Genomic DNA, 23224 nt, shown 5'->3' with positions numbered 1-23224 from the left:
AGTGTCACCTGGACGACTAGGATCTGTAGCTGTCCTCCAAATACCTAGAAAGGTGACGTCCAAATGGAATAGGTTAGCTTATCAGACAAACACAACATCACATATACAAAGACACATTGGTATTTGATAAAAAGCATCTTAATCGATAATGCGTATGTATAATTAATTCTTATACCTCCAGTACCCACAAAAGGTGTACTAAGCCCAACACCAAGGCTGTTGTCCACGCACCTTCTTGGTAGGACGTAGGTGCTGCGTCTCACCTGGCTGCGGCTCAGGTATGTAGAGCACCGCTCTATTAAAAATAAATAGATGTAGGTCATAGATACATCGTATTCATTCTTGTCACATGATCTACATTGTTCTAGGAAGGAGTACAGTAAGGTCAAGATGTCCAGAGCGCGCATCACTGCTTGTAGTACAAGTGTGCACACTCTGCCTGTCTCTGATAACAATTTGGCACTAGGTAGCTACCCAGTGTCACCAAAGACTTATAGTCCGCCCGCCATCCTAATGTGCCCCAGAGTGTCTAAATCATCTGGAGTACTTGCGACTATGGGGCCTATTCCAATGTCGGACAGACCTGAGTCCGTCCGACCTTGGTCAGGAGCCATAACCGACTGACCTGCTGTGGGCGGTTACATTGGTCAGGAGCCATAACCGACTGACCTGCTGTGGGCGGTTACGGCCCTGCAAGTACGTTGCGACCGAACCCTGTTCGGTCGCACTCGTATACTTCACAAGGGGAGCATGCAATCCAAGGGAAATGCATGCCTCCATTGTGAAATGAAGGGGTGCAGTTCTTCCCTGCATCCTGTGGCCGACACTCCAAGGTGCCTGCCACCGGGTGCAGGGATCATTGGAGGGGCATCATAGGTGCCCCCAGGCCGCCATTCGGCGGCCTCACACCAATAGGGGCCCTGCGGGGGGCCCCCAGAGACAGTTTCTGATTGCCTTTTTCTTGCGGACACACCTGTAAAGAGGCGACCGGGGGAGTACTGAGCCTGTCGTAAGCCTGTCGTAAGCCATCCGGAAATCCGAGTCGGATTCCATTCCGACCAAGCCCATCGGAATCCGGCTGACACGTTCTGATTCGGTCAGAAGGGCTCCGTACATGGTTGGGAGCCCTTCCGACCGGAATCAGAATCGGCCCCTATGTGTGGAGCTGGCCTAACCATCTGTGAAATACAATCAAATGGTCCTGACCACCGTCTCAATGCAACCATACTTTTTTAATGTTCTTAACACCCAACATAGATTTGTTTAAACACGTTTTAGGCTAAATATAGTCCACCGCCTGATAAGCTTCCCACACCCCAATAACTGGTTAAATGATCTACTGCGTCACCCTTGTGACAATGTATCTAATCAATCAACCATGCACATTGCACTTTTTTGTACATTTTAAATGGATCTGAGAAGATTTTTTTATTTTACCTTTACTGAAATCACAACATTTTAAACAATGTAGGCCAGCTTTGTTATATTTGAAACTTCTTCCAACTCTTTATACATGTGTGGTACTTGCAAGGTATCTTAGGGCGATTCAAGTAAGAAGAAACTCTATACTAGCAATATGTTGATACATGAATTGTCAGTTATAATGTGAACTGTATTTTTGCCCTCCCGATTTTACTGTTTTTTAACCGCTAGTATCCTTCATTATGAATTTTAATCTTTATGTATTCTTTTATGATACACCTTGTGTGAATCGGATAAAGATAAACTGTATTGTAATATTGACTCCTCAGATCCACAGGGATCTCCTTTGGTAGGTGGACCCCGCTCATCTGAGCAGAGGTTTTTCTTTGGTCCCTCTTCTTGTTTTTGTTCTCCCCAATCGGATAGGATGGGGTGCCATTTTGGGGGATTCCGCAGCACAGGAATGATGAATTCAGTGAGAGGCTCCTCGGTCTTTGAACTGGAAGGAACTGGCAACAGTCCAGAGGCATCTTTGAGTTCCATTGAATGCAGTTTCACACGGCGGTGAGTATGCAGAAAGGCAATCAGATTGTCCACTCCTATCTGAACTAGCAGGGCGGCACGTGCCCCTCTTTGTTTCTCCTTTTCAGAAAGATTTGCTTGTGGGTCGAGTCTCATCTCCATTGCTCTCTCAGTAGTCTATCTTCCGGCGAGGGAGAATATGACTACCGATGCTTTGAATCGGAACTTTCTGTCCACCGTGACAGTGATGTCTTCAGTGATGTCACTGACCATGTGATGAATGATGTAATATGTGACATCATCAGCAGTGCATTGCGGGGCGCGATTTATAGTTAGGTGAACTAACTGTAATGGGGGAATTTCTATGGTTTGTATGAGTGAAATGTCTAACTAACTATAACGTCACTGAAAGGTATGGTTTTTTCAGTGAATTTCTAAGGTTTTTCAAATGCTAATTTCTAACTAAAACATGCTTGAAACCTATTGTTTTTTCAGTGAATTTCTAAGGTTTTTTAAATGCTAATGTCTAATTATAACGCACCTGAAACCTCTGGTTTTTTCAGTGAATTTCAAAGGTTTTTTAAATGCTAATTTTAAATTATAATGTTCAATAAACCTATGTTTTTTTCAGTCATTTTGAATTTTGTTTTTTGTGATATTTTGTAACTTTAATATCCTAAAAATAGTTTTTGTAGTTTATTTTTTGTTTGTTATTGAAATAATATGATGTCTTTTGTTTCCTTAAATATTTATATATAAATATTACCTACTGGCAGTCGCGAGTAGGTAGTTATAGTTAGGACCTATTATCCATAAGAAATCTGCATCATTCTATTCCCAATAACTTTGGCGCGGATTGATGAATCTTTATGAAATTTTCCAAACTTTTGACCAGCTCTGGTCTGCTCCTATCCCTAAAGTTTCGGGGTGATTTGTGAAGCGGGGCCTGAGAAAAAAGGGAGCACCCAAAATGTGTTTTCCCAATGCAATTTCCCATAGGACCTTTAGCCACAGCTACAGCCGAACTGCTGAAGGAGTTACACCAAATTTGGCAAAGATGTAGTCCTCGGTTCAGACTTGTGCATTTTGCTTAAATGGTGTGAATCTGTTCAGTAGATCCTGAGAAAATTACAGTTAAAAGCATTTAATCTATGGGCTTTGTGGATCCGCGGACTATGAGCTCATCTTGAATGTATCATAAGCTCACCGTCCCGATCACACACAGAATGCTGATTGGCTGTCAAGTGGTTGTCAACATTCGAAACCAGGAACTATTGGAGCCATTTTGTGCCACGGTAGAAGCAAGGCTGTAGAAGTCAGTGGAATATGTGTGCAAAACTTAGAAAGGGGGCAGGGTAGAAATATGTTTGCCCTCTAGATCCCCAGGGCCCACAATTTATTATTATTATTTTTTTTAAAAGACCCAGCAGATGCGTGTAGGGTGTGCAGACTCTGGCGTAAAAAATAAAAATGAAATCAAACTGAGCTTTTTTTATAATTAGCCCCTGGGGGGCTAAATACCGGGGCAAAATTATAAAATTTTCTCCAGCCCTGAGGGTCATCACCCCACGGGCTAAAAAAAAAAGTGTTGGGGGGAGGAGTCCAAGGTCCTCAAAGCTGCGGGGACCACAACCCCTGGGGCTTTATTTATTGTGGGAGGGGGACTGCGCGGCCCCCCTCCTCGGTTCATACTTGTGCATTTTGCTTAAATGGTGTGAATCTGTTCAGTAAATCCTGAGAAAATTACAGTTAAAAGAATTTCATCTATGGGCTTTGTGGATCCGCGGACTATGAGCGCATCTTGATTGTATCACAAGCTCACCGTCCCGATCACACGCAGAATGCTGATTGGCTGTCAAGTGGTTGTCAACATTCGAAACCAGGAACTATTGGAGCCATTTTGTGCCACGGTAGAAGCAAGGCTGAAGAAGTCAGTGGAATATGTGCGCAAAACTTAGAAAGGGGGCAGGGTAGAAATACTTTTGCCTTCTAGATCCCCAGGGCCCACAATTTATTATTATTATTTTTTTTAAAAGACCCAGCAGATGCGTGTAGGGTGTGCAGACTCTGGTGTAAAAAATAAAAATTAAATAAAACTGAGCTTTTTTTATAATTAGCCAATGGGGGGCTAAATACCGGGGTAAAATTATAAAATGTTCTCCAGCCCTGAGGGTCATCACCCCACGGGCTAAAAAAAAAGTATTGGGGGGAGGGGTCCAAGGTCCTCAAAGCTGCGGGGACCACAACCCCTGGGGCTTTATTTATTGTGGGAGGGGGACTGAGCGGCCCCCCTCCTGGAGCATTCGAGTGCCTCGTTCCCCCTGGGGCTACAAAAAAATGGTTGGGGGCTGCAAGGTCTCTAAAGCCCCGGGGACCACCACTCCCCGGGACTTCATGTATTGTGGGAGGGCCGGCTCCAGCAGTGTCCCGGGGTGTCCATCTCACCCTCCCATAGCAAGGAAATCTTTTCTCTCTTTCAAAATCTAAATCAGATTGCTTTTCCACATGGGAGCTGCATGTTAGTAGCTCCCCATGTGGAAAAGCAATGCCAGCTCCCAAACACATAGAAGTTGTGCACCAAAGGTGCTGGAGTCGCGCACCCTGCAGCATATGAGTCGTGCATCCAGTGCGTGCACACAAATGGGCCGCAATGAGCGCTGCGCTGGGTGCGCGACTTCTAATTTTACCATAAAAAAAATAGCCCCTATCAGTAATTTCTAATATCCCCGGGGACCCTATCCCCCGGGTCTTATAAGAAATGTTGGGGACTGTGGGGGGAGCCAGAATGCCCCCACAGTTCCGCCGGCTCCCCGCGTCCTTTGGGAGCCGGCATTGCTTTTCCACATGGGGAGATGCTAACTTGCATGTGGAAAAGCAATCTGGTATGGATTTTGAAAGTGAGAACAGATTTCACTGCTCTGTCTTTCAAAATCCAAACGAAGTTTGCTATGGGAGGGGCTGGAGCTGCGAGACTCCCGCCCTCTCATAGCAAACCGCAGTATCCCGGGGTAGGCACCCCGGGTCACTGCAGGAGCCGGCCCTGTGGCATGGCGGTCCCCAGGTCCCTCAAGTGCTCCAGGCTGAGGGCCACGCAGCCTGCCTCCCACAATACACAAATCCCCGGGGGTGGTGAATCCCGGGGCATGAGGGGGGTCATTGAGGCCCACGCACTTCTAATTTTGCAGGGGGGGCATTGGACGTGAAAGTGGCACAAGGGGGTTGTAAATCTGGTACACAGTGTTCTGTTTTACTTTGCTTTCCTATTTGTCATGTAGAGGATCCTGGGTAAATATAACAGTTTCTGTACAGCCAGTACATTTGAACCCTACCCCCAAACTGCTTACTGCCTGTTACCATAGTAACAGTTCATGGAACACTTAAAGTGAGCAGATAGGTTAGAAGTTCACCACACAATGTTGCTAATCCAAACAATTACTGTCCTGGAGTTTTAAATGCTTTCCATAGGAACCGTTAGTCGTAGCTATAGACTCTGGTAAAGAGTTAGCCTCAGTATTAAACTTCTAGTTATAAATATCATTTCTATTTTTAAATGTTTTATTTATAACTATATGATTATCACACTAAATAATAGTAAATGTCAGAAAAAGAAGACGTATATACTTTTTTTAATTAACTTTTATTAAAACAACAATAAATAACTAGAATCGTAACTTTAAGATAACAATATAATAAATAACTAGAAACATAACTTTAACATAACAATATAGTTAACAAAATGTGATATGGACTCCAATGGAAGAAGGGTAGGTAAACTGCAAAACACAAATTAAAATAAGTGTTCAAAATTAGATTGATGTGACTAAATGAGGTCAAACATTACAAGTTAAGGTAATACTTGGGGGCAGATTTATGATAACTGGCGCATCCCCAGGGATGCGCCAGTTATTTTGCGCCGCTGCTCCGCCACCCATGGTGCGCCGCATTTACAATGCGGCGCACCATGGGGCAAAAACGGCACAGATGCGTGACGCATCTGTGCCGTAAAGGTGGCGCATTGCTGGAGTTGCGTCGCAAGCGCGACGCAGCTCCAGCAAGGCTCGGGGGTGCCCCATCTTTACAATGCTGCGTCAAGACCTACGCCTGCTTCAAGCAGGCGCAGGGTTTTGACGCAGCATTGGCCTGAAAGTGACTGAGTGAAATCTTATAGATTTCACTCAGCCACTTTTGCGAGGCGCACCTGCCCCGGAACGCCCACCCTGCGCCGGAACGCCCACAAGTGGCGCAGGGCTTTACAACGTGACGCATCTGCCTAGATGCGTCATGTTGTAAGTGGGTCGTAGGGATGCGCCACGTTTACGCCGCAGTTGCGTGACGCAAACGTGGCGCATTCCCAACATAAAAATGCCCCCTGGTGTCTGTATGGAAGTGCCTACTGCAAGAGATTTACAGCATGGATAAACAGGTCTTTAAAATAATTCAGAGATGAGACAGAATTAGGTGAGAGATCAAGTCATTATGCAGGACAATATTCTTTGAGGCTTATTTACAAGTCCTTTCGCCACTTTTGCGTTACTTTTCCCATGTTAAAAGTGACGCAAAAGTGGTGCAAGGGGCTTGTAAAGAAGCCATTTTATTTCTAACGCATTTAATCGGGGGCATTGTATATTTAGGCCACCCTGCTTACCTTGTGTAAACACTGTGACCAGCAGAGTTCACAACTATAACTGCGCTTTGGTTGTACACGGCAGAGTGGAGAGCAGTGTCCAAAACTTTAAAAGAGAAAGAGAAACGATGTGAGAGAGAGTGAGAGAGAGAAAGAGAGAGAAAACGAAATTAAAACGTGAGAGAGAGAAAGTTATAGATGGAGCAGTTAATACTGGAGAAAATCTTCGTAGCTCACCTTTTGGCCTTCGTTGTGTGTCCAAGTACGTGCTGGTTCATATTGCACCCTCCAGTTTAGTGATTGATCTGAAAGATAGCATATAGAGTTAGTAATAGCATAGTACATACAACTGCACAAGTATATTTTTTGTTTATTTATTTGTATTTCATCAACTTCCACTGTAAGGAGGTGTCTGTGCGCTGTTTTCCTTCCAAAGTACTATATTCCATGCACTCGTACTGCATAGCGGAGAGTTCTCAATAATGCATACCTAGACTGTTGCACCCCTTTGACTCGCAGAGTCCGGAGGTGAGTGCTTTTTCTTGCGCACTCAGAGGCAGATTTACAAGCTCCTTGCACCATTTGTCCTATGTTAAAAGTAAAACAGAAGTGGCGCAAGCGGCTTGTAAATCTGCCCCTTATACTGTTGTAACCTATCTATTCTCACAGCTCGGAGGTAATTGTACATTCCTATGCAGTGAAGCTGCTGCACACTATCCACTCTCTCTTATGTTATGATTGGTATTTGTTACTATCTTAGGAGCCGATTATGATGGCGGACGGAAACGGGTTCCGTCCGCCAAGGACGCGGCCAAGATACTCCCGACCGCTCCGCGGATAAACCGCCGTTGCGATTAGGATAATAATGTCATGAAACTCCGTCCGCGGCGGACGGAGTACATCAAACCCCGTCCGCGGCGGACGGAGTACACCTGAGACCACCGCAAGCCGACGGAACCTAAGAAACACCGTCCGCCGCGGACGAACATGACCGCGGGAACAGGTACAGCCACCGCAATACCTGCGGAGGCTCCGTGCCCGCGATTAGGATAACACCGCCAGTCCCACGGAACTCACCTCCATCCACGACCGCTGCGGAAACAATGCAATGATAAACCCAGCATCCCAGCGGAAGGACAACACGAACACCATCCCTACCGTCAAACCAATTTCCAAATGGCTGACGGAAGTAAATACAAAACACACTACACAGGACACCCACCCACCTGAAACACCCACACCAATCACAAGCCACAATGACATCCCCCCAAGCACCTAAAAATCCACTGAAGTCAACACACCCACCTAGCACCTGACTGGCAACAACCATTGGGACACTACCACGACACCGAGTATGAAAAGATTCCCACCCACTACCACAATCCTTTGCACCACAGCACAGCTGCAAGCAAGAGGCTCAATACGACTAACAGCAGACACATAAGTCCACACATACAACCTGCACACAAACACACCCACCACACAAACACCCACCACACCATGCCTACACACCACACACCTGCACATCCCAACCCACTCCACCCACACCTTGCCCATCACACACCATGGCACCAAAGAAAAATCCTAAATTCACTGACACAGAGTTGAAGGTCCTGTTGGATGAAATCATCTGTGTCAAACCCCACCTATTCGGCACACTAGTCCAGCAGACCACCGTGGCAACCAAAAACCACATGTGGGACAGGATAATCAGTCGGGTGAATGCGTCAGGGACCGTGCCACGAACCAAGCACGACATCCAGAGGCGGTGGCACGACCTCAAAACAAGGGTCAAAGGCATCCGTGCAAAAAATCACCTGCGGGCACACCACACTGGCGGCGGCACACCCTCGGAGCCCATACCCTATGCAGAATGGGAGGAAAAGGTGCTGGGCATACTGCACCCAGAGAGCCTTGAAGGAATCGACGAGGGAGAAGAGTCTGGTAAGTACAAACCAAGCACCACTATCACACCGACATGTTCTGCCTCACACAACTGAGAGGACACATCCCCCAGGCCCCAAACCATGCATGTGGGCCACATACTCACCAAAATGTGAACGACTCCCAAAAGGCCCCCATGTCCACAGGGAGGGTGGTGGTGTGTGTTGGGAGGTGGGTGGTGTGTGTTGGGAGGTGGGTAGGGTGTGTTGGGAGGGTGGTGGTGTGTGCTGGGAGGTGGATGGGGTATGTTGGGAGGTGGGTGGGGTATGTGAGAGACCAGCACTACGACTCCCAACAGGCCCCCATGTCCACAGGGAGGGTGGTGGTGTGTGTTCGGAGGTGGGTGGGGTGTGTTGGGAGGTGGTCTGGGTGTGTTGGGAGGTGGGTGGTGTGTGTTGGGAGGTGGGTGGGGTGTGTTGGGAGGTGGGCTGGGTGTGTTGGGAGGTGGGTGGTGTGTGTTGGGAGGTGGGTGGGGTGTGTTGGGAGGTGGGTGGGGTGTGTTGGGAGATGGGTGGGTGTGTTGGGAGGTGGGTGGGTGTGTAGAGAGGTCAGTGATATGTAATGTTGGAAAGATGAAAACATGTCATGTCCACTGCATTGATCATTAAAATCTTGTCCCTCAGGTGATCGCAACCTGACTGGCGAAACCAGAAACCGCCTGCAACAGTCGCCCCACTAACAGCACAGACTCTCTGGGGACGATCCCACTGTCAGCTCCGGTGCAGAGGACGAAGCGGGCCCAAGCCGACTCCCAGGGCCATCAGGCTCACAGGACATCCCTGCCTCCACAACCTTGGCCTTGTCACCCCACCAACACCTGCCATAGTGACCTGTGCAGCCACCACCACCACCACCAGTACCACCACTCCTGCCTGTGCCACCCTGCCTGACCCATCGCACGACGCAGGCCCATCTACATCCGAGCCAAGCAGGGAGAGTGGACAGGAAAGGACAGACCATAGGTCACATCTCACCAACAGGAGTGCTTCTCACCGGCGAGGAGTGGAAGGACACCCACCCCATCCTGCTGCAGAAACACTGGCAGCCCTAGCCAGAGTCCAGGCATCCTATGAGCGGGGGCAGGCACAGGCTGATCGTGCCCACCAGGACTCAGTGGAGAACACCAATCAGTTGCGGTCAATTGACAGGTGCATAGGGCAACTAGTGGACATCATGGGCCAGGTAACAGCACTGTGGAGGACTGGTTATCCCGCACCACCCCCAACCCCTCAGCCAAGTGCCCAGCCGCCACGGTCGCCAACACCACCGCCACCTGAGCCCATGGACACGGATGTGGCCCCTGACCAACCTGCCCCCCCAGCTGTCTCTGCTCCGGCTACAAGACGGAGGGGCCGTCCGAGGCTGGAAGTAGGTGAGAGCAGCGGGGATGCACCATCCACCCGCTCAAAGAGGGTCCGCCAATGACATTAACCTTGCCTGACCCTGCCATTCACCCGCCAACTATCCTGTCCCACAACGCCAAGTATTGGCACCGGTCTGCTCGACTAGCTGGACATCACCCAATGTGGTGTCACCACGGTATTTTCATCTACCATGACCTTCAACTCACACTCCCCCACCCAACACTTACTTGTAAATATCCACCAGCATCAATTCACAACCTGTAAATAAATTTCACTTACACACTCAATGATGTGTTGCCTCCATGTTTTAATCACATGATTGTCTCAGAATCAGATGTCACCAGGCGCAGGGAACTATGTCGGTGAGAATTATGCCTCAGTGGGAGTGACCTAGGGAAAATGAGAGACAACAAACACACGACAGAAAAACTGATTCACACCCATCACAACACACTGTACTGCAACATACCACAAACCACACTCACCACCAAATCTGTGGATGAGAGGACACACATCATGGATCCTTGCATGTCCACAATAAATACAACACACACATGCAAACATAACATACCAGAACAGCCAGCTTTCAAACACCACATCCACACACCACCAGCAAACATACATCACGCATTGTCAACCTGCACAAGAGGTAGTCACTCACATTCAAGGAAAATAGCGATCAATGAGCTGACGCCTCTGGTCCACACCTTCTTCCTCACCACTATCCTCATCAGTCGACATGGGTGGGATGGGAGGCCAAGGGACTTGTTGGTCTTCAGGGTCCAAGATCAGTTCAATGTCATTGCGCAAGGCCAGGTTGTGGAGCATGCAGCAGGCAATCACGATCCTGCATACTTTGCCTGGTGAGTAAGGCAGGGCTCCTCCGGTTTTATCCAGGCAGCGAAACCTAGACTTTAGCAGTCCAAAAGTGCGTTCCACCACTCTACGTGTCCTTCCATGGGCCTCATTGTATCGCATTTCACCAGCTGTAGTTGGATTACGTATGGAACTCAGCAGCCACGGCCGGCTTGGGTACGCAGAATCGCCTATGTGGGGGGATGACAGACACAGATATCACTACCAGGATTGGTGGGTACCCCATGCCACACAGAATACACAACTGTCCCCACAGCATACTCACCAACAAGCCACGCACGTTCTGGACGCAGATTTGCCATCAGTTGGGGGACAATGCTGCTCCGCATGATGTGGGAGTCATATGCGGACCCTGGAAATCTGGCAAACACATGGGATATGATGTTGTCAGCCAGGCACACCACCTGCACGTTGAGTGAATGAAAGTGTTTCCGATTGCGATATACAGGCTCACGTGCCCGGGGTGGAATGAGACCGATATGGGTGCCATCAATGGAACCCACTACGTGTGGTATCTGGCCCAGTGCATAGAAGTCTGTTTTGACTGCTGCCAACTCTGCCGCCCGTGGAAAATGGATGTAATCATCCTTGTAAATCATCATGGCTTTGAGAACATCCCGCAGTACCATGCTGAACATGGACTGTGACATCCCCCCGGCATGTCCAACCGTGTACTGGAAGGTGCCAGTTGCAAAGAAGTGAAGTGCTGCCGTCACCTTTGCTGTGGGTGTAATGGAACCAGGATATGTTGTTCGTGGCTGCAGATGAGGAGACAATTGGTCTACAAGCTCCAGCAATCTACGTCGATCAAGCCGGAATTTCCTGATCACCTCCTCGTCAACCATGTTCTCCAGCACAGTGTATGGGCGATGCACATTTGGAGCCCTCCTGTGTGGGAGCAAATGTAGTAGATGTCAATTTACCAACAACGCATAGCTGTGAAACTCTATCACATGTAGGCCAACACAATCAAAATGAGAAATGTCGTCGACAATTATCATATGTGTGACATGTCTGAAATTACCTACAATACAGAGTAGCATGCAAACAATGTGCAGCCACTAACACCATCATGTGTGCCAACATGTACAATGTAACGTACTCACACGTCAAAAGAAATGCCAACAAGACATGCCTAATGACCCTAATGTGGACAAGCGTCATCACAGACACAAATGCACGTGCACACACAATACAAAAATGCTACACACACTCCATGTCTTCATGCACCAATTACCACTCCTACAATGGTGAGCATCCTCACATTTCATGCATGGTCACACAAGAGGCAACACACATACGCATACACTGAATCCATGTGTACCCCCACCATTGTTACTTGCACGCGCAAACCACACACTCACAACAGATCCTGAATGTGGCCAGACAGCCTTGATGTAGTGTGTAGATGTGTATGAGTTGAAACGTGTGTACGGAAAAACAAGAGGTCGACACGTAGACATGTACATGTGTAGCAAATTGGGTGCACATCAATGGCCATAGTGTGAACACACATGATATAGTGCATGACATATGCTGTTTAGCCATCACGGTCATACCCCTCATAACGCATGTGCGGACTACCACGACGGTGCTGCATTTGAAAATATACAATCTGTGGCGTCGACATGGCGGTGCACGGCTTCTGCCATTGTCGATGGCGCATACGCGTCCCGCGGTACCTCTTCCCATTGGCTACCTGTGCACGTGCCGTCACGGACACACATCGGCAACCGCAAGTGCGCACTTCCGCGACGGTTGCATCTTTTGCAACAATGTTCAATCAGTGGCGCCACCATGACGGTGCACGCCTTCCGCGGGGGAGGTGCAGGCCAACACATACTTGTGATTATGGAAATCTAAATGGCAGTTCATGACCCCCCTTACAGTCACATTGCATCATCCACCGTAGACCGACCGTCCCAGCCCGGTCACCCACCGCCATCCCAGCCCGGTCACCCACTGCCGTCCAAGCCCGGTCACCCACCGCCGTGCCAGCCCGGTCACCCACCGCCAGGCCAGGCCAGTCAACACCCGGCGGTGGGTGACCGGGCTGGGACGGCGGTGGGTGACCGGGCTGGGACGGTCGGTCTACGGTGGATGATGCAATGTGACTGTAAGGGGGGTCATGAAGTGCCATTTGGATTTCCATAATCACAAGTATGTGTTGGCCTGCACCTCCCTCGCGGAAGGCGTGCACCGCCATGGTGGTGCCACTGATTGAACATTGTTGCAAAAGATGCAACCGTCGCGGAAGTGCGCACTTGCGGTTGCCGATGTGTGTCCGTGACGGCACATGCACAGGCAGCCAATGGGAAGAGGTACCGCGGGGCCCGTATGCGCCATCGACAATGGCAGAAACAGTGCACCGCCACACCAGGGCCTGTCATTGGCCCTTTTCGAATGAGGCATCCAGGGGGAACCAATAGCTGGCGACGTGTGCCACTGACATGGGCTCAGGGCCCTATATATGTGTGACTTTCACAAGCACACATTCACTGCTTTGATCCAGTGCTGCCTGTGACCATCACCTCGACCTGCTGCTGCTGAGCTGACCAACGGCTGCTGCCTGTGACCATCACCTCGACCTGCTGCTGCTGAGCTGACCAACGGCTGCTGCCTGTGACCATCACCTCGACCTGTTGCTGCTGAGCTGACCAACGGCTGCTGCCTGTGACCATCACCTCGACCTGCTGCTGCTGAGCTGACCTACGGCTGCTGCTGCTGTGCCACAGTCCAGGACCTTGCCATGCAGAGAGTGTGAGAGACCCGGTCTCTTCCCTTCACCACAGCGGAGCTGGATGTCCTTGTGGACGGTGTGCTCAGCCACTACCAACGGCTCTAGGGTGCACCCGGACAGGTGGTAAGTTCAGTGGTGTACATGTTGTTGGCCATGAGATGTTCAGTGGCTCCTGTCTTCTGCAAGCCTGGCGGTGTGCTGTGGGACCTTCACATGTGTAGTGTTGAGCATGGCTGCATGTAGAAACGTGTTAGTGCGATGTTTGTGCATGTCATACTGTCCACTTACGTTACCCTCTTGTCTCCCATCATGGTAGGTAAAGCTGCACCTTCGCAAGGCCGTGTGGAGGACCATAGCATGTGATGTACGGGCAGTGGGGGTGTGCAATAGATGACACACACACTGCCACAAGCGCTGGGATGACATATCCAGGCTTAGCAAGAATGTTGCGGAGATGACACTGGGGATGATTCCAAGATCTACACGTCTGGCCCACCGCACCATGACCCCTCTTATGCACCGTATCATTGCTGTGACGCATCCTGACCTGTCCACCCGGCTGAGTGGGGATCCACAGCAAACTAGCGGTAAGCAGAATGTATGTGTATGTTACTTGGGCCTGCAATGCATGTATTGGTGCTCAGACACAGTAGTGACTTCCGTGGTGCGTATGTTTAGCTGAAATACCATGCTGGTGCCATTAGTGGAGTGAGCGTTGGCATCCATGTCCGCCAGGTGGACAGCCCACTTGCTTAATAGTTGAGGGTTCCAGGACATGCCGTTGAGGTCTGTGGTCCCATGGCATGACATGTGTGCAGATCTACAGGCACCTGCCATGTTCGTATGATGTACATGTTTGACAGCCAACACCGGTTCTTTGATGTGAGGATGACTGGTAGGGGTGGGACGTGAGCAGGATGTGTGCTACATGTACTATGTATGTAATGGAATTCTAGATCTGTTGTCCTTCAGTACGTGAGTGTGGCACTTACTCACACCTCGTTTCTCTCTATTACAGCTTTGGCAGAGGGCACTGACCCACAGACGACGGAGATCAGTGGTGGCAATGCTTCCGGAGCAGAGGTCACACACATGCAGACTGACACTGAAGAGGGCAGCCCCGGAGAGGGGGACAGGACCATCCCTGAGGACTCACATGTGGAAACAACATCGCCCTCATCCTCAGAAAGTGTTGGTGAGTCCGCACTGTTGGCACAGACAGGGAGTGGGCAATCAACACCTTCAGTCGGGACACAGCACACAGGGCCCACACTGCCACCCACTGCAACATGTACTGCTCGTGCTCGCCAGAGGAGGGGGAGCAGAGTTGCCTTCGGTGAAGGAACCGCCGCCCATGCCCCGGTGACACAAAGTGCACATTGAGCAGAGGCTGTAGGTCTGCTGCGACAGCTGTGTGTAGGGCAAACCAACATGATCAATGCATTCCAAGACCATGACAGGAATTTGGGGCAGGTGGTGGCATTCATGGAGGGTATGCATGACGATGTTGCTGGTCTACACAGAACAGTTCAGTCATTGGCAAACACTGTGTCTTCTGCCATTGTACAGTCGCAAAGACAGGGTGCTACTTCTGTTCCCCCATCCACACCACTTGATGTCTCAGGGGGGAGTGACTTCTCAGAGCAGGACTCTTTTACAGGTTATTGCACTAGGAGCAGCCACATGCAGCAGGGCACGGAGAGCACAGACCCCATCCCCTAGGACTGGTAAATCTGGCACCAAAGACCACGTGAGCTACACTGGAGTTGACACACAGGATCCTCAAGGGGTGTGGGTGGAAATGGCTTCACATGCTACACAGGCATCCCCCACAAAAGGAAGTCCCAAGTCCAGGGACACTACCAAGGACACCACGAAGGGAGGTTCAACTCCTAAGAGCAGGGACACTCCCAGGGACAAGAACACTACAAAGGCAAGGCCACCTCAAAAGAGCAGGGACACTCCCAAGGACAAGGACACTACAAAGGTAGGGGCAACTCCCAAGAGAAGAGACACTCCCAGGGACAAGGACACTAAAAAGGAAGGGGCAACTCCCAAGAGCAGGGACACTCCCAAGGACAAGGACACTACAAAGGAAGGGGCAACTCCCAAGAGCAGGGACACTCCCAAGGACAAGGACACTACGAAGGAAGGGGTAACTCCCAAGAGAAGAGACACTCCCAGGGACAAGGACACTACAAAGGAAGGGGCAACTCCCAAGAGCAGGGACACTCCCAAGGACAAGGACACTACAAAGGAAGGGGCAACTCCCAAGAGCAGGGACACTCCCAGGGACACGGTTGCTTCTAGAGACAGGTACACTACAAGGGAAAAGTCTGCACCCAGGGACAGGGCACCACCCAGGGATCAGGGAACTTCCAGGGACAGGACATCTCCTACGGCCAAGGCACATCCAAGGGACATGGCTTCTCCCATAGACACTAGCTCCATCAAGGACAGGCATACATCACCCCTGGCTGCACTGAGGCTGATGTTGTTGAAGGAACGTAGTAAAGATGTGTCTGCGGTGGAGTCCCCCCATACCTCTACTCCCATCCACGCCCGTCAGAAGCAGAGGAAGGAGTACCCTGTAGTTGCATCCCCCATTACACATGATTTAGAGGGCAGAAGGCAGGCCCACAGCAAACAACAAGCAGGGTCCAGCACGTCCCCAGAGAGCAGACCCCCACCAGCAGAAGATCCACCTTCGCTGGGTGATGTTTCAGATGAGGCCACACCACTTACCAGTCCAGTCATGTCCAGGGTGCACTCACATATCCCTAAGAAATGTAGACACACACCATTGACACCTGAACACCCCGATGTCGCTCAAGTACAGCTATCCCCAGCTCCCAGGGCCACCCTGCCTCCTGGCCCATACAGCCCTGTGGCTCATCATTTCACTGGTCCCAGTGGTGCAGCTGCAGTTGACTCTCATGTGTCAGATGGTGGCACTGTGTCTGTTGTTTGCTGTCATGCTTCATTTAGTAGCACTGTCTCTGTTGTGCCCTCTCCTATTTCTGGTGCTGGCAGTGTGTCTGGGTCTGTGGCTCATGTGTCAGTCAGTAGATCTGTGGCTGTGTCTCACACTCCAGTTTCTGGTGCTGGCAGTTTGTCTGGGTCTGTGGCTCATGTGTCAGTCAGTAGATCTGTGGCTGTGTCTCACACTCCAGTTTCTGGTGCTGGCAGTTTGTCTGGGTCTGTGGCTCATGTGTCAGTCAGTAGATCTGTGGCTGTGTCTCACACTCCTGTTTCTGGTGCTGACAGTGTGTCAGGGTCTGTGGCTCACGTGTCAGTCACTCGAGCTGTGGCTGTGTCTCACATTCCTGTTTCTGGAGCTGGCAGTGTGTCTGGGTCTGTGGCTCATGTGTCAGTCAGTAGATCTGTGGCTGTGTCTCACATTCCTGTTTCTGGTGCTGGCAGTGTGTCGGGGTCTGTGGCTCATGTGTCAGTCAGTAGATCTGTGGCTGTGTCTCACACTCCTTTTTCTGGTGCTGGCAGTGTGTCAGGGTCTGTGGCTCACGTGTCAGTCACTCAAGCTGTGGCTGTGTCTCACATTCCTGTTTCTGGTGCTGGCAGTGTGTCGGGGTGTGTGGCTCGTGTGTCAGTCACTCGAACTGTGGCTGTGTCTCACAGACCTTTTTCTGTTGCTGGCAGTGTGTTCGAGGCAGGTAGTTCAAGCAGTCCACCTGATTCTGTGATGTGAGGTGCTGTTCACTTCACTCCCATGTGATTTGACTTGGTGTGTACATTGTCATTGTAACCAGCCTTGCACTGTTGTTGTCGATGGGACGGGTAGCTTGACCCACGTACTGGTGTTGCTAGTGATGTACCTGCTCTGTTGTCCACAATGCCCTGTTGCTGTTCTGATACTGCATTCTGCCCGCTCATGTGCTGCCTATCATGTACCTGCTCTGTTGTCCACAATGCCCTGTTGCTGTTCTGATACTGCATTCTGCCCTCTCATGTGCTGCCTCTGATGTACCTGCTCTGTTGTCCACAATGCCCTGTTGCTGTTCTGATACTGCATTCTGCCCTCTCATGTGCTGCCTATCATGTACCTGCTCTGTTGTCCACAATGCCCTGTTGCTGTTCTGATACTGCATTCTTCCCTCTCATGTGCTGCCTCTGATGTACCTGCTCTGTTGTCCACAATGCCCTGTTGCTGTTGTGATACTGCATTCTGCCCTCTCATGTGCTGCCTATCATGTACCTGCTCTGTTGTCCACAATGCCCTGTTGCTGTTCTGATACTGCATTCTGCCCTCTCATGTGCTACCTATCATGTACCTGCTCTGTTGTCCACAATGCCCTGTTGCTGTTCTGATACTGCATTCTGCCCTCTCATGTGCTGCCTCTGATGTACCTGCTCTGTTGTCCACAATGCCCCGTTGCTGTTCTGATACTGCATTCTGCCCTCTCATGTGCTGCCTCTGATGGACCTGTTCAGTGCAATGGACTGTTGATGCACTTAGCCCCTCTCATGTGCTGTCTCTGATGGACCTGTTCTGTGCAATGGACTGTTGATGCACTTAGCCCCTCTCATGTGCTGCCTCTGATGGACCTGTTCAGTGCAATGGACTGTTGATGCACTTAGCCCCTCTCATGTGCTGCCTCTGATGGACCTGTTCTGTGCAATGGACTGTTGATGCACTTAGCCCCTCTCATGTGCTGCCTCTGATGGACCTGTTCTGTGCAATGGACTGTAGATGCACTTAGCCCCTCTCATGGGCTGCCTCTGATGGACCTGTTCTGTGCAATGGACTGTTGATGCACTTAGCCCCTCTCGTGTGCTGCCTCAGATGTACCTGCTCTGTTATGGACACTGCCCTGTTGCTGTTCTGTTACTGCATTGCGCCCTCTCATGTGCTGCCTCTGATGAACCTGTGCCTTGCCATGGACTGTTGATGCACTTAGCCCCTCTCATGTGCTACCTCTGATGTACCTGCTCTGTTGTCCACAATGCCCTGTTGCTGTTGTGATACTGCATTCAGCCCTCTCATGTGCTGCCTATCATGTACCTGCTCAGTTGTACCCAGTGCCCATACTCTTGCATACTCAGAGATTGTACCCCGATTATGTTTAATAAAGCAAGTCATTCATGTGTACTAGTATGTCGTTGTCATTCCTGAATGTGTACTTCGATTGTGGATATGTTTGTGCGATCTGATGTGGTTTCTCGTACATGACACTCCCCCTCCCAACGTCACAGCCCTGCCAGGTACTCCCCTTCAGACAGTAAATGGTGTGTAGCGTACCTGCGTCGTCGTTGATGATGGTCCATAACTTGCTGGTGGAGGATCGCGAAGAGTATCGGAAAAGCATGTAGCGCTGGGCCCATGTGGGCGAGCTGCTTGTGGTGGGTATCTTAGCAATGTGTGGTTTGTTCGCTGTGGGGAATCCGCCGTGTTCAGGCAGGTTGTTTTTCCGCAGCGGTTTATGTGTGTTTTCCGCCATCGTGAATTGGGACACGGTCGGAGACGTCATTCCGTACGGCGGTGTCTCTGGATTGGTTACGTCCGCCGCGGGGTCGGGTGTAATTCCACGGCGGTGCTTTCTCTTCCGCAGTGTACGGAGTTTTGACAGTGTTTCCCATCCTAATATGGCGGTCGGACTCTCCGCGGCAGGCGGACACGGAAAAGGCATTTTCCGCCTACTCCAGGACGTGGGTCGCACTTCCGTCCGCCATCCTAATGAGCCCCTTAATATGTTGTAGAATTACGTTGCCCTTTCACATACCTTCCCTCACGCATTTAAAAACAACAATTTGTACAGTTTATATACCAGACATTTGACCGATTATAAAAAATGTTCTGCTATTGGAAAAAAAAATTCAATGTAATAAGATACGGTATATAGGACTGCGTACGCCCTAAATCATTGCATCGCTTTTTTGTATCTAGTCTGCTGCACCCCATCAACTCTCTCCGATGCGCACCGAGGCCTCACTGCTCACCTTTTCGTGGACAGTACACCTTCTACATCATGCAGTCCCGCTCTGTCACCAAGAAATCTGATATATGTTGGCGAGTCTTGATATCGGTATGGCTAAAGACATACTCGTGCTCCCATCATCATCGCAGGTTCCTCACCCCCTCAGTCCTTGTGGTACCACTAACTCAGTGACCAAAGAGGCCAGGCACGTGGTGGTGGGCCCTTGTACTTGGTGGTTCGGGCCTACATGAGGCATCTGAACCACCAGGATGGACCATCACAGCGCTTGCGATGGGAGAAACTTTAAAATGGTGTACAGCTCGTGCGCTCCATATTTTTTATTGGCAGGGTCACGTGTGTAGTGACGCATGTGCTAGATGGGTGTGGTGTGGGTGTATACCAGCCATGAGGGTGTGTGTGTGTGCCGTTTTGACAACTAGACCTGGAACTAAGAAATCAGTACAATGGAAATCTGGGCAATGTTGAGTTTTTGTTTTTTCCTGGAAGAGTAAGCGGAGTGGGCTTGTGTGACGTATGCCAGTGCTGCATGAGAATCTGAACCATGATTCCGGAGCTATGGGCATGGTTTCGATGTGAGTTATATGAAAAATCAAGTGAATCAGGTGTACGTTTTGTAGTGCTGACCTCACCCGGGTCTTAAACGCAAATGTATCATTATGTCTGTAAATTTCCACAACCTGGCCAATATGAAAAGTATGGGGTATCCCTGTGTTGTACCTTCCGTTACATTACTCTCCCATATCTTTTACCCTATTTCCTAATTGTTGTATTAGCGCTGTTGTATTTCATCCCTTTCTGTACTGCGACATCCACGTCACTATGAGTCACTATGGAACTCCCATTTGGTATAAATGTGTACGGGGTATCACTGACTCTATATTCATTCATAGTTGCAAACATAAAAGATGGTGGACATGACGCATTTCTGTGATTATGAATGTTTGTTGTACATTCAGTGGAGTGTTGTAGCTGTGGTAATACAGGACTGTGAAAGGTTTAAGTTGCAGTTTTTGGCACATGAAGGGCAGCTAATATATATATACGTATGTGGTCATTCAGGTACACTGTCGAACTTGGTGCTGGAAATCAGTGTTCGAGGCTTGGAATTGCGTCCACATCCTGATATTGTAGAGTAATGACGTTATCTACGCGTGCCTGAAAATGTACTGTAAATACGGTGCTCATGTAAATTGCTGATATAGTTTTGGGTTGATTTTGCGCTGTATAAATACGCTTTGATTGCTATATTCCTGTAATGTACCTTCTAAACTTGAGTGCCAATAAAAACTATTTTTACAAAAAAAAAAAAAAAAGGAGGAATAGTCCACACTAAGGGGTCCATTAGGATATGAAATAAAAATTGAAATTAAAAGCATTTATAGAGCGTGCTAACACCAGGCGGTTTCATGGCGCTATGTTCAGATTTGAAACAGAGAAAAGAAAGAAAATAGGGGGGGAAGATGGCCAGTTATTACGAGGGGAAAGCTAAAGAGAAGAGATAGGTTTTGAGGGCTTTCCAGAACTCCATGTAGTTGGTTAGGGTCCTGACGGAGAGGGGGAGGGCGTTCCAGAAAGGGGGGGCAAGGGTAGAGAATCGGAGGCCACTGCGTTTTTTCCTTTTAAAACGAGGGACGACCAGACGAACTTGGGTAGAGGAACGGAGGTTTCTTGTAGGGAGATAGGGATGAATTTTAGAATTAAGAAATTCGGGGGCAGTGCCTGCAAGGGCCATAAAAGTAAGACAACCCAGTTTGAAAAGGGAACGTTGGGAAATGGGGAGAGAGTGAGGGGATTTGAGAAGGGGAGTGAAGCGGTGATACTTGGGGAGTTGGTATATCAGCCTGATTCTGAATGAGCTGGTGGCGCCGGAGCTCGTATGCTGGAATCCCTACAAGAACCCCATTGCCATAGTCCAGGTGGGAGACAATCATGGCCATGACAATGAGCTTAAGAGCCTTGACAGAAAAGAAGCGGGAGATTTTGCGGATGATGCGTAGGGATAGAAAGCAGGATGAGACGACGGCACTGATCTGAGGGTGCATAGTCAGGTCTTCACTGACTAGGATACCCAGGGTTTTAGCTTTAGCAGAAGGGGAGGGAGGGGGGCCGAGGGCAGGGGGCCAAAAGGCAGAAGACCAAGGGCTATGGAGACTACCGGTAAGTACCAGCTCCGTTTTGTCCGGATTTAATTTCAATTAGTTGAAATTCATCCAGTCAAATATAAAGGTGAGGATATAACAGAAGTTAGACCTGGAATCGTCAGAAGGGGAAAGGTTGAAGATGAGCTGGAGGTCGTCAGCGTAATTATACACTGACACCTCTATGTTTTGAAGGGCCAAAATAAGAGGGTGGATATAAACGTTAAAAAGGAGAGGAGAAAGGGCAGAACCCTGAGGGACACCACAGGTGACCGGACAGGGAGGAGCTGAAAAACCATTCAGATGGACGGCCTGTGTCCGATCTCCTAGGAAAGAGGTGAGCCAGGCCAGGGGGGGAATGCAGGGAAGGATGTCGGGTGGATTGCCTCCGCAAGGGTAGCGGCGGCCACCGCCACCCTGGCGGAGGCAATCCGCCCGACATCCTTCCCTGCATTCCCCCCGCCATATTACGATGGCGGAGGGGACCGCAGCGGTGGGAAACACCGCCCGGCTGTTTTCAGCCCCGGTCGCCTTGCGGCCGGGGCGGAAAAGGGATAACATGGTGACGGTGTCTATCAGACACCGCCAGCCATATTAGCATGGGCATTTTTCAATGCCTTTCCGTGGCGGCAAGGCAGGCGGACTTCACTCTGGGGGCCCCCTGCGGGACCCCAGAGTGAAGCACAGTAGGGGGGTACCCCCCTGCATTTGCATAATGAAAGCGGCAGTCACCGCGCGGTGCCTGCCGCTTTCATCATGCAAATGCTGCAATGCATTTTCAGCATTGTGGCGGGCGGTGCAATGCTGAAAATACAGGATGTGTCCGCCACTGTGGCGGGCACATCCTAATGGCACTCCCGGGACCCCCGCCCTTAAGGCGGGCGGTCCCGTTATCCGATAGGGTGGCGGGCGGGAAAAGCCCGCCCGCCATCCTAATGTGCCCCTTACTGTCAGAGGTAAGATGGTTGCATACGCTATTTATAGCACAATATAATGTGGTAGCGCGCAGGAGCAGCATTGTAGAAATATAATAAATACACAGACACAGATAGATAGTTGAAGTGGGTACAGGTACATGCGCTTAACTCCATTATATTACGTTGCTGTTGGTAACAAGTAGAATAGTAATCATGACATCATACACAGATATTCAATCGTAAACAGTTTATGACTTCTGCTGTACTAAGGTAGGAGCACTATATGTGAAATAATAGACAGAAGATGCTATCGTAAAGTGTTCATGAGTTGTGGTACACTGAAGTAGCGGTGGTTTATGTAGAGCCTGCGATGATGCGTGGTTCAAGCAGAACGAACTGGTAAGAATGTCGTTTGGCAACTGAATTTTGCCTTAGTAAGGCCATATGGCGATTATTTATGGTGTACTGCGTTAGTGGTATGTGTGGTATTCAGGGTGTGCTCAGCCTGCGATGATGCGTGGCCGGAGCGGTCTGTACTCAAAATATTGAGTGTTGCATACTGGTCTTCATGAATTTTGATGTAAAAAAAACTATCATCAATGGTTATCAATTGCTCTGCAAACTATGTCTACTGATTGCTCCCCATAACAAATTAAATGATTGCATTTCACGCAGTGCATTCTAACTTTCTCAGAATGGGGACGTGTGTCTGGTTGCGATGTT

Source organism: Lissotriton helveticus, chromosome 3_1 (assembly GCF_964261635.1).
Source record: "Lissotriton helveticus chromosome 3_1, aLisHel1.1, whole genome shotgun sequence".
NCBI lineage: Eukaryota > Metazoa > Chordata > Amphibia > Caudata > Salamandridae > Lissotriton > Lissotriton helveticus.
The sequence above is the reverse complement of the archived record's forward strand: the minus strand, read 5'-3'. Positions refer to the sequence as shown.